Raw genomic sequence first — 12,888 nt, 5'->3', positions numbered from 1 at the left:
TACTGGTTATTTATTTACTGTTAAATTGAAATATGAAGAATATGAACTTGCTAGCTGGGACCCACGTACCTGAACTTGACATCTGGGACCCATTTGACTAATGGACCTTTTTATATTACAAAAAAACTAAAACTTTCTAGCGGAAAAGGCCACGGCCCAAAAATGAGAAGGCTTAATTGTTGGGCTTGGCCCATCTACCTAGCCAAAATTAATATGAGAAAAAAAACACAAATGGGCTGAATTTTTGGGCTTGCCCCATGTAAAACACCGAATTGGACCGGGCTGATTCTTATCCACGTCAGCTTGCCACGTTGGATTCCTACGTGGCCTGGGGAGGTTGCTAGTGACCAAAAATTTGGTCGTGGAACCAATGACCTTTTACATATCACAAAGAAGGTCCTTAATTTTAGTTTACGACCGCCAGCTTTTGACCATCAGTTTTTTGTCATAAAAAGGCCGCAAATGAAAAACAATGACCTTTCAACGACTAATAGTGATGGTCACAAGTTGATATATTTCTTGTAGTGCTAGACTTGAAGACTCCATTGTATGATGGTTGCAGTCCCGAGGTGACCCGCTGGAGTTTCACGCTCTACTTCTAAAGACGAAGGCAAAAAAACAAATGGACCAATGCAAGGCTCGATGAGCATTTGAAGTATCTATAGAAAGTTCTTCTCGTGGGGAACCGGTGTCCTACTAGTGTTGAGGATGCCATGGAAATCGTGTGTCCTCTTGATGTCTCGCACATTAGATACCACACATGCATCAACGATTGCATCATTTATCGGAATGAGCATGCGGACAAAACTAGTTGTCCAGTGTGCAATGCTTCTTGATACAAGAGGGCTGGAAAGAAAGCTCCTCTGAAAGTTGTATGGTACTTTTCGATCACTCCCCATATGTAGCGGTATTTTGTAGATCCTAAGGAAGCAAAGCTCATGCGCTAGCACGCGGAGAGGATGAAGCCAGACGATGGAGATGATCCGAAGCTGAGACACCTCACATACGTTAGCCAGTGAAGAGCATTAAACGCCGAATATCGATATTTCGCACATGATCCAAGGAACATCGTGCTTGGCGCAAGTGCTGATGGCATGAATCTGTTTCGCAACCAGAACACCAACCATAGCACATGGCCCATGTTTGTATGGATGTACAACCTCCCCCTTGAAGTGCATGAAGACCAAGTACATACACGTAAGTATGCTGATTCAAGGGCTGAAACAACCGGGAGAAATGATATTAATCTGTATCTCGGACTACTGAAAGAGCAGCTACACACGTTATGGATAGCACCGGTCAAGACATGGGATGCCAGCGCAGGAGGGTATTTCGATATGAGAGTCGCGCTGATCATGATACTGCATGACTTTCTTGGTTATGGATATGTCTCGAGACAGGTGTGCCACGGATATTGCAGATGCACCAGGTGCAGGATGAAGCAACATCTCAACAGCTACCGAAAGATGGTGAGTCTTCAAAAATCATGTACATGCGACATCAAAGATGGATTGAGAAGGATGGCCTGTGGAGAAAGCGTGGAGATCTATTTAATGGTAAGGCCAAGCATCGAGGACCTCCACATAATAGGAGCGACATCAAAATCGATGAGTTGTTGAAATGGAAAGAGTGCCTCGTCCTGAAAAGAATAAAAAGGCATCGGAGCCGCTGCTGAAGGTATGAAAAACGAGGTCTATTTTCCGGGACTTGGAGTACTGGCCCAAACTCAACACGCATCATAGCCTTGATAGCATGGTTTTGGAACTTAACAATTTCAGTTGGTAGTTAAAACACTTGAGATGGTTCTGTAACTTTAAAGTTTTAGTTAAGTTAATTGAATTTTTTGGACAATTTCAATTAATTAAATACATGATAGATATAGTTAACGATGGCTAGTTAACTTGGGCACACCATGGTCATTAAATCATGGTCATTTTTAGACTGAGATTTTCAGACATGTACATCATGGTCATTTTTAGACTAAGATATTTAGTCATTTTCAAACTGAGATAACCAACTTTGGCACAGAAAAAAATGCATATGAAAAATCTATACTTAACGATGGACAAAATTTGAGTTAAAAAGGAATTTGCTTACTATGACAAAGCTTGAAAAGTTCAAACATGACATAATATAAAATAGGTCATAGCTAGGATTTTTTTTCTCAAATTTGTCTGTGTACAATTGTTTCAGTGAGAATATGTGATAATATAATATATTTGGACAGTATATCAAGTTTGAAATTTTCTATATTAAAAAGAACTTTACTCTGCTGATGTGATGATGATGCTGCTTTGAATGCTCATGTGGTGCAATGTAGATCACCGACGAGCCACTCGACGACGCCCGTAAGATAATCGACGACACCCGCATCCTCGACAACTATCTAGTGAGTAAAGATGGTCTATTTGGACATGTGATATGTGGACTAGTGTTGTGTAGTACTAGTGTTGTCACACATTGATATTTGGACATGTGATAATGTGGATATTTGGAAATATGATGGATATGTCTTCTACTTGTGTATGTGCTTGCCCAAGTGCTATCTTGGCCTTCGTTGTTTGCAGGGAAACTCCGAGTGGCCTATGCTTTGCTGGCATATTGATTCATTTCCATTCGACAAATTTTAAGATCTCGATATGTCCTATTTTTAGCAAAGGTCATGCCGAAATTTTTCATGAATTTTGGCATGACTTGTGCTAGAAAGTAGGACATATCGAGTGCCCGGGATTTGCTGCAATGTGAATGAAACGACATTCCGGCAAAACATAGGCCATTTTTATGTCATTATTCATTTTATTAGTTCTATAATTAAACAAGCAAATTGAACCTTAGAAAACATGACGCACAACGACGAAGTCGGGGGTTCTTGTGCAAATAGAAAAGTTTAGCATCCAGTGCGTGAATTATTTCTCTTTCCTGGAACGTGATAAATTGCTGAAACTTTTATACAGTACTGCTATGCAAAGTTTTTACGATGTAATAATTTATTAGAATTTTTGTAGTTATAGAAGTATGGCTAAAAATTCTGACATTACATATTATTCTGTTTTAGACATATTCTGTTTTTATTGCATAGTGTGCTTGTTTTGATGTTTCTATGGATTGTATCGGGAGGTATAAGTAATGTAGACGATAGAATACAGTAGGTATTATGCAAGAACAGTTATGAATCTATTTATGATAGTACTTAAACTAATGATTATTTTTATTATACTAATGGATCTCATGAGGTTTTGTTGATTTTTGTGTGATTGAAGTTTTCATGTTTTGGGTGAGATGACGATGGATGAAAGAATAAGAAGTAACGAGACCCTATGCTTGGGGATGCCCAAGGCACCCCAAGGTAATATTCAAGAAATATCCAAGCATCTAAGCTTGGGGATGCGCCGGAAGGCATCCCCTCTTTCGTCTCCAATCGTTTGGTAATATCACTTGGAGCTATATTTTTATTCATCACATGATATGCGTTTTGCTTGGAGCATCGTGTATTATAGTTTTATTTTTTTGCTTGTTTCCACAATCATTGTTTCCTGTTCACCAATTATGAGAGGAACACACCTTCATCACAATTTATAGAATGCTCATTGAACTTCACTTATATCTTTTGAGTTGAGGCAATTGCTCATGTGCTTCACTTATATCTTTAGAGCACGATGATACTTATATTTTATAGAAATCAATTGCACTCCCATGCTTCACTTATATCTTTTTCAGAGTTGAATAGATAATGGTAATTTGCATGAGTTATATATTTGGTCCAAAAATGATAGGTATACAAGGGTGATATAATAAAAACTAGCATGTAGATAACTAAATATAATGCATTTATAAACGATATTGAGGTTATGATATGAAAGTTTACTAGGGGATAATCATTAGTTAGTAAAAATATTGATGCTAAGGTTCGTGATGTCCTATTCATTAAAGTGTTGGTCATGTCATGACATCCATGATAAATTTCATTGAGTTCTGACATTTTATGCATTTTGAGGGGTTTTCCACGTGAAAAGGCCCTAAAACACTAGGCGAACATGACGCAACATGTGTTTGGTTTCTAAAGTCCTTCAAATTTTGCATGGAGGCACGCCATGAGTATGCCCACGTGCTGGCAAAATTTGGTGTCATTTCATGAATGGCAAGAAGCACACTATGTTCAAAGGTGGTGGTTCTGGTAGGCCGACATGGCAAGGCTGGATGCACTTTTTCACATCACTAAAGTGGACCCAATTTTTTCCACACACTGGCATCACCATGCCAATCATCCATGATAAATTTCATTGAGTTTTGACATTTTATTCATTTTCTAGGGTTTTCCCGGTGAAAAACCATAAAACACTAGCCGAGCGTAACACAACGTGCATTCAGTGTCCGAATTCCTTCAAATTTTGCATGGAGGCCTCCATGAGCATGCCCACATGCTTGCAAAATTTGGTGTAATTTCATGCATGGCAAAGACGCATAACATGTTCAAAGGTGGTTGCTCGGGTAGGCCAGTGGGGCAAGTCTGGATGCACTTTTTCTCACATCAGTAAAATGAACCCAAATTTTTCCACGCACTAGAATCACCATGCCAAGCATCCATGATAAATTCACCGAGTTCTGACATTTTATGCATTTTGAGGGGTTTTCCAGGTGAAAAGCCATAAAACACTAACCGAACGTGACACAATGTGTGTTCGGTTTCTGAGTTCCCTCAAATTTTGCATGGAGGCCTGCAATGAGTATGCCCACGTGCTGGCAAAATTTGGTGTCATTTCATGCATGGCAAGAAGCGCACCATGCTCAAAGGTGGTGGTTTGGGTAGACCGGTAAGTTAAGTCTGGATGCACTTTTTTCCACAACAATAAAATGGACCCAAATTCTTTCTACAGACTAGCATCACCATGCCAAGCATCCATGATATATTTCATTGAGTTTTGACAGTTTATGCATTTTCTCGGGTTTTCCGAGTGAAAAAACCCTAAAATTCTAGCCGAACGTGACACGAAGTGCGGTGTTAGAATTCCTTCAATTTTTCCATGGAGGCCTGCCATGAGCATGCCCACATGCTGAAAAAAATATGGTGTCTTTTAAAGCATGGCAAGAAGCACATGATGTTTCAAAGGTGGTGGTTCTTGTAGGCCCGCAGGGCAAGGCTGGATGCACTTTTATTTCACATCAATAAAATGGACCCAATTTTTTCACACATAAGCATCACCATTCCAAGTGTCCTTGATAAATTTCATTGAGTTCTGACATTTTATGCATTTTCTAGGGCTTTCATGGCGAAAAAACCATAAAACACTAGCCGAACGTGACGCAACATGCATTCAGTGTGCGAATTTCTTCAAATTTTGCATGGAAGCTTGCCCACATTGTCGGTGTACTAAAGTTTGGGTACTTTAGTACCCTAGACTTGTGCATAGGCAGTGGCAGCCTTTCCCGAGGGCAAGGCTTGCTGGAGGATAGTTCATATCAAACTCAAGACTAATAGATGAAGAGATAAAGAAGACATGCAAGCCAACAATCACAAGCACTGAAGGTCAAGCTTGGAGTTGCCGGCAAGATTCCTGGCCACCAAGGTAATGAAGACCTGGTAAGCTCCGAGCCCGACAAGATCTGACTACCTTGCCACCGCTCTACCTTAGTGACTAACTTGTCACTTGTCGTATGGGTGTCGAGCGGGCGGGTAGTTAGGTGAGTCTTGTCTGGGCACGTGGCAGATCACTGCCGAAGAGTACAACATTAATGACACCCGTCCCAGGAGCGTGTCAAGGAAATATGAGGTAGATGGGCAAATAGCACAGAACGAGAGACGATTGCCGCGGAGCTCCATCAAGGTGACACCCGACGACGCAATTAATGTGTTTGTCCTAACCCGTCAAAGTTAGGTATTTGACACTATAGCCACTATTTACCTTATGTAAAGACCATTTTGCCACCATGGTAGCCCATTTCTCTATAAAAGGAGGCCCATGGCTGCCTTTACAAGGGTCGACACTTTGCCCAATTACAAATGTAGCTGCACTTGTACTTGTGCACAAACATCAAATACACAAAAGTAGGAGTAGGGTTTTACGCTTCACAGTGGCCTAAACCTGGGTAAACTACTGTGTTGATTGCTAGATCTGCTTTTTGTGCTTGATGATCCCTCTAGTCGAACCGCAAAGGTATCACCATGATCCCATAGATGGTCATACGCATGAGATATATGCTGGCCAAATTTTGTGTCATTTCATGCATGGCAAGAAGCACACCATGTTCAAAGATGGTGGTTCGGTAGGCCGGTGGGACGCGACAAGTCTGGATGCACTTTTATTCACATCAATGAAATTAACCCAAATTTTTTCCACACACTAGCATTACCATGCCAAGCATCCATGATAAATTTCACTGAGTTCTGACATTTTATGCATTTTCTAGGGTTTTCCCATGAAAAAGCTCTAAAACACTAGCCGAACGTGACGCAACATGTGTTCGATGTCCGTATTCCTTCAAATTGGCATGGAAAGCCTGCGATGAGCATTCCCACATGCTGGCAAAATTTGGTGTCATTTCATACATGGCAAGAAGCACACCATGTTCAAAGGTGGTGGTTCGGGTAGGCCGGTAGGGCAAGTCTAGATGCACTTTTTCACATCATTAAAAATGGATCCAATTTTTTTGCACGCACTAGCATCACGATGCCAAGCATACATGGTAAATTTTATTGATTTATGACATTTTATGCATTTTAGGGTTTTCCCGGCGAAAAAACCCAAAAACACTAACCGAACGTGACGCAACGTGCGTTCGGGCTCCGAATTCCTTCAAATTTTGTATGGAGGCGTACCATTAGCATGCCCACATGCTGGCAAAATTTGGTGTCATCCCATGCATGTCAATAGGCACATCATGTTCAAAGGTGATGGTTCTTGTAGGCCGGTAGGGCAAGTCTTGATGCACTTTTTTCACATCAATAAAATGGACCCAAATTTTTTCCACACACTAGCATTACCATGCCAAGTATCCATGATAAATTTCATTGAGTTATGATGTTTGATGCATTTTTAGGGTTTTCTCGGTGAAAACCCTCAAAAATAGTAGCCGAATGTGACGCGTGTGTCCAGTGTTCGGATTCCTTCAAATTTTGTATGGAGGCTTGCCATGAGCATGGCAAAATTTAGTGTCATTTCATGCATGTCAAGAAGCACATCATGTTCAAAGGTGATGGTTCGGGTACGCCGGTAGGGCAAGCTTTTGTTATTTGCATTTCTGTCATTATAAATCAACATGAACATTTCTTATATCCGAATTATTTCCTAAAATTTGTCAACAATTTCGGAATTTCAAATTGTGTATGAAAATTCTATAAACCTAAAGCCTTTTTCCAAATTTGTTAATAAATTCCCAAATATTGATCTTGTACAGAAATTGCAAACCACATACTATTTTTAAAAATTATCAACATTTTTGAAACACAAATATTTATTAAATATATGAACAAATTTTTTTAAAATGGGAATATTTGTGAAATTCCAGACCATTTTTATAATTTGTTTTAAATATTTGAAGACAATTATATTTTTTGGTATTCCAAAAATATTTCAAATTTTAAAACAGGTTTTAAAATGAATAATAAAGTTCAAAAAGAAAAGGTTGAAATTAATGGAAAAAAATAAAAAATGAACAAATAGAATAGAAAAAATACGCCCAGGCCTTGCCCAACCGGGCGACGGCATTATTTCCATTGGGGGACTATTAGGCCGGCCCAAACATTCGCCGATTTGAAAAAAGTTCATCCATTTTGAAAAAGAATGTTTATGAAATCAAAAAAATTATGGGCTTTTATAAAACATTTGTAAAAGTTGAAATAGTTCCTGGATACCGAAAAAAGTTCATGACTTTGAAAACAAAATTTGCGAATTTAAGAAAATGTTCACTAATTTAAATGGAAAAAAGTTTGGGTGGGGCGTTCAGGTTGGCGGGAAGGTTCCATCTCAGAGTACCTCTTTTCTACATCATTCAAATGGACCAAATTTTTTCTAGGGCCTTGTATCACCATTCCAAGGCACCATGCCAAGTTTTTGTCATTTCGACAATTCTGCATTTTCAAATAATGTTTGTGCTTTCAAAATCTATTTGGAATTTAAGAAATAATCCTGTATTCAAATTTTTACTATAAAAACAAAAAATACTCGTGGAAATTCAGAATAAATTGTTTCAGTTTTTTTCGTATTTTTTTTATTTTTGCTTGAAATTTCAAATTTCAGTGTATTTCAAAAAATGTTCGTGTTCAAAATTTTCTCCGCTCTTTTTAAAATATATTTGTGTTATTACATTCTGAGGTATTTTAAAAGGCACGAACAATTTTTTGACATATCTGAACTTTTTTTTAAATGTGAATATTTGTACTTTATGAACAACATTTTAAAAAGGAACTTTTTAAAAAAAAATTGAAAAAAATATAATAAGGGTGAGCATTTTCTTAGAAAAGAAAGAAAACTAATAGACAAACGAAAAATATATCTTTACCTAATAATAAAGGTAGGATTGCTTCCGGCCGTCGTTCGTGGAATTGCCCCTAGAGTTCGTATGAATTACCCCCCTATGCCATGGGTAAGTGGGAAAATGATTCTTTTTCTCTTTATAAGTTGGCCGTTGCTTTTGATTCAACACGCAGCGATCCCCATGTATGACAAGTGCCTGGCCACCCCAACTGGTTGGAGGCTTGCTCTTCCACCCTGGAGACCCAGTTCAATCTCACATTAGTCCCTTATTTCTCCTCCTTTTCTCTCTTAGGAGAGGTGGGTATAGGATATTGGGCACACCGTCTCGCCAGCTGACTGATTGGGTCGGCCCAGCGCGGCCTTCAACACTTATTTTTTTTCACTTTTTTACATTCGTTTTTTTATTTTGCTTTATTTTGATATACTCTGAATCTTTCAATTATAAGAATCATTTATATGCAAACTTTGAAAAAATGTTAATCATGCATTTAAAAATGTCAACCTTGTATAGAAAAACAGTTTCCATCATATACAAAAAATATACAGTGCGTATGGAAAAATAATAATATAATTTTCATCTTTTTTTGAAATTATTTTGTCATGCATTTAAAAAAATTAAATGTGCATCGATTTTTTTACGTATAAGAAAATTGTATACAAATACAATGTGTTAACAAAGTAGACATAAAAATATAAGTTTTCAAATCATGTATTTGGACAATGTCAAGCTTGTATATAAAAATGTGCCTGATGTATATAAAAAATGTAACATGTGTATAGATATGTAGACATCAAAACTAAATATGTTTTGAAAAGTGTTGACCGAGAAATTGAGAAATATTAAACGTGTATATATTACAGTGTTGCTTTTTTTGCGGGATATATTACAATGTTGTTGATACAAGCTGTACGTAAACCAATGCCTTAACTTTGATTTTTCATATTGTTTTAAATTGTTTTCATAATGAATTTTTAGAATATCAATGTTGATATGCAACCTTAAACATTTGGTATGCACGTCCTTACAAATTGATTGTTTTCGATGAAGTTTCTAATATGTTTGCAACCAAATTAAGACTTCACTTGGATTACAAATACAAACACATATATCAGCAAGACAAAAATAATGCTCTTATGCATATGCAATCATTAATTAATAGAGTGTACTTTGCTATTTTCATCGTAATGAAAATATTTATTGCACATCACCGAGGAGGAACAACAACAAATGCGTAAAGAGATACCTACAACTAGGTATCATGTTGTTTTCATCTGGCGTCATGCAAGATTTCAAGAGATTTATCGATGTCTCGAGAGTATGTATGAGAGGTATTTTTTTCTTCCATTACAACGCACGGGCATGTTTGCTAGTAGTGATAAAAGAACCGATTCAACAATGGGCTGGCCCAGTCGTGAAGTGAAGTAGAAGAAAAAAGAAGTAAAGACGCACACGCATTAGGATGTCCTAATTGGTTAGTGTGGTCCACCTTAGACCAAGAGGCCTTGAGTTCGATTCATGCGCAGGCTGCGTATCGGCACGGGTGAAATGACCATTCTATCCTTTATTATGAGGCGGTATATAGAGATTTCAGCCGTCAATGTGTTTAGGGGGTGTTTGATTCAGAAGTCCTGGAACTTTTTCTAGTCATAGGGACTAATCAAAAAAGACTCTCTAGTAGAGTCTTTTTCAGTCCCTGTAGAAAAAATCCCTCCTGTTTGGTTTTTAGGGATTTTTTAAGGATTTTTTCTAATCTCTGGGACTAAAAAGCCCCTGAACCAAACACCCCCTTAGAGGGGTACATCAAAGCAAAAGTTTTATTCCTAATACGAGAGTAGTATGATTATACTCCTAGTACAATTACAGCATAGTATGATTATATCATATATTCCCACAATAGAAAACAGCGATAGTAAACTTAGACTGACACCGACACGTACACACGCGTGGATATTAGTAATGCAAGATAAACCCGCACTACCATCCACAGAGGTAGTAGTTTTATTCTGCAACGAAGTAACTACTCGACAAGCTCGCACTACCCATCGAGATTGACAACGACACTCGCACTTCAAACGTATACATACGTACGTACCCAGGTCCAGGAAGCAGCTAGAGACCTTTTCCACGCACACCGTACGTGACTGGCTTCGAGCAACCTGGAACCCATGGCCGGCGGATATGGCCTCAGGCGTCGGACCATGTCACCGGCACCTCGCCGATGTTGCTGTCGAGCCCGAGCGCCTTCCACACGGCCTCGGAGGTGTCCACGATGTTGGTCTTGCAGCCGTGGTTGGAGTCGCACTCGTCCACCACCTTGGCCTGCACGGTGCGCCCGTTGTGCTTGCTGGTGATGCGGATCATCTTGCCGCACCGGCGTCCGCCCGCGTACCAGCGCGTCGACAGCGCCACGATCATGTCGCCGTTGCTGTGGTACTTGCCGTCGCACTCCGACGGCCCGCCGCCGTCCTGGCCCTTCTGGAAGCCGTTCACCGTCATCACGCCTGGGGTGCCGCCGCCGCCGCCGCCGCTGCGGCCCGGCGAGGTGCAGTGGGGCTTCTTGTGCTTGTGCAGCATGCCCGGCACGGAGTCGTCCTCGCTGGCGCACGGGTCCGGCTTGGCGTGGTGCCGGGCCACCGCGCACGTCGACACCTGCAGCAGGATTACAAGGATGGCCACGCCCACGACTACAAGCTTGGTGTTTGCCATTGCTAAACCTCCTGCCTGCTCAAGTATTTGCTAGCCTAGCTTTGCACTTGACTTGGCGTGCGTACTTGGTTCTGATCACGCTGCTTCCAAGAGTATATATAGGCGCACGTACGAGAACCAGCTGCAGGCTAAGCACGGGATGCACCGTACTTTGTCACACGTGTGCTGGCAGCATTTGTGTGGTTCCTGACCTTCCGGGCAAGAGCCTCCTTTTTTTCAGATGAGTACAAGGAATTTTACTGAGTATGATACTCTCTCGGTGTGCTCGATACAGACCCGAAATGGCTGCGTTAAAAGACAACTGAATTGTAGAGATGAGTTCGTTTGGATTACGTGGTGTCGCTAATGTTACAGCGGGAATAACCGAGGACAGAACGCAGCAGGTCGCTCTTGGCAGAGAGATCGTACCAAATTTTACATCTCCCGGCAAAGGAAATTCCAAGACCCAAGCGGATTAATCGTGATGTACTACGATATGACTGGATAAGAGTAGGTGTATCGTATCTCGTTGGTGAGTCCAATGCGTAACTGTTGTTTAATAGCGGTTAACGGAGATGATAACTTTCCCCGCAAAAAGGAAAAACCGAGATGATAACTTGGCTGACGTTTCCCAGAAAAGTTTTTCCAGCAAACGCAGTTATTTTGTTGTTGCGAGAAGCAAACGCTGTTTTAACCGTTCGATCTTGCTGCCCGGATCAGGGCGGAACTCTGGTGCCCGGTCATCTTCTCGAAATCGTTCGAGCAGTCACCACTTAAAGCATCTCCAACGGCCACACAAAAATCTCACGCCTAATAAAAATTATAGCGCGTCACTTTAGTATTTTTAATACGTATCAACATTGCTTTAGCAGACGCCCAAAGACGCGTGTCCAAAAAACAGACAGTGCAAATTGTGAAGCGCATGCAATCCGGAGCCCAAAATATGATGCACGCGATAGCGTTTTTCAGCGCGCGCCAAAACTTTTTAGCGCTACAGCATTTGCTGGAGCTGTTCGGCGCCTCAAAAAAACAATTTTTTAGTGCGCGGAGCTCTTTTGGGCGTCTGTTGGAGATGCTCTTAGCGAATGAGCTCCTCATTCAACACGCTCGCTATTCCCCTTATCCCCTCTCTTATCTCGTTCACTCTCATCATCCATGTCCAGAGTGAGAGAGGGAGATGACGGGATGCTCGATGGTGATGGCCATGACGGCAAGGATGAGGTGGAGCCATAGCAGCAGGGAGAACTGGGGATGTGGGAGATTGTGGTGGCAGTGAACTGGTCGGCGACAACGTCCCTGTCTACCATTGTGAGCGTAGTGTCGCGCGGTGCGGCGTGGCGCAGCATGCAACAACGCGTCCATGGAGCTCGTGCCAGAGCCAACCTCCCGCTCCTCCCGGAGCTGCCTCATGTCGCTTGGATCCCCACCGATGCCCCGCCATCGCCTTCCGTCGGATGTTGCGTCGGTGAGCCCTACACCGCCTCCTCCTTCCCTCCTCTCCTCCCCCGCTCTCTCTCTCTCTATCTATCTCTCTCTCTCTCACCCGTCCCGTTGTCGTTGATGATGATGGATCTATGGTAAAAGTGATTCTAGGGTCGTCGAGTTGTGGAGCGATGACTCTAAGGACAAGTTATTCTAGGGTCATCGAGTCGTTGACGATTATGAATCTAGGGTCATTGAGTCATCGTCGATAATGAATTTAGGGTAAAAGTGATTCTAAGATCAGCAAGT

The 12,888-nt window shown here is 41.0% G+C and overlaps 1 pseudogene; it reads right to left on the bottom strand.

The window, feature by feature from the left end:
* Positions 1 to 10,345: 10,345 nt before the first annotated feature.
* LOC125506777 (putative ripening-related protein 6 pseudogene) lies at positions 10,346 to 11,230 on the bottom strand (annotated as a pseudogene).
* Between the last annotated feature and the right edge of the window lie 1,658 nt (positions 11,231 to 12,888).

This window comes from Triticum urartu, chromosome 1A, assembly GCF_056163025.1.
Source record: "Triticum urartu cultivar PI428250 chromosome 1A, HENAU_Tu73, whole genome shotgun sequence".
Lineage (NCBI taxonomy): Eukaryota > Viridiplantae > Streptophyta > Magnoliopsida > Poales > Poaceae > Triticum > Triticum urartu.
Note: the sequence above shows the minus strand (reverse complement) of the source record. Positions and strands in the feature narration are given on the sequence as shown.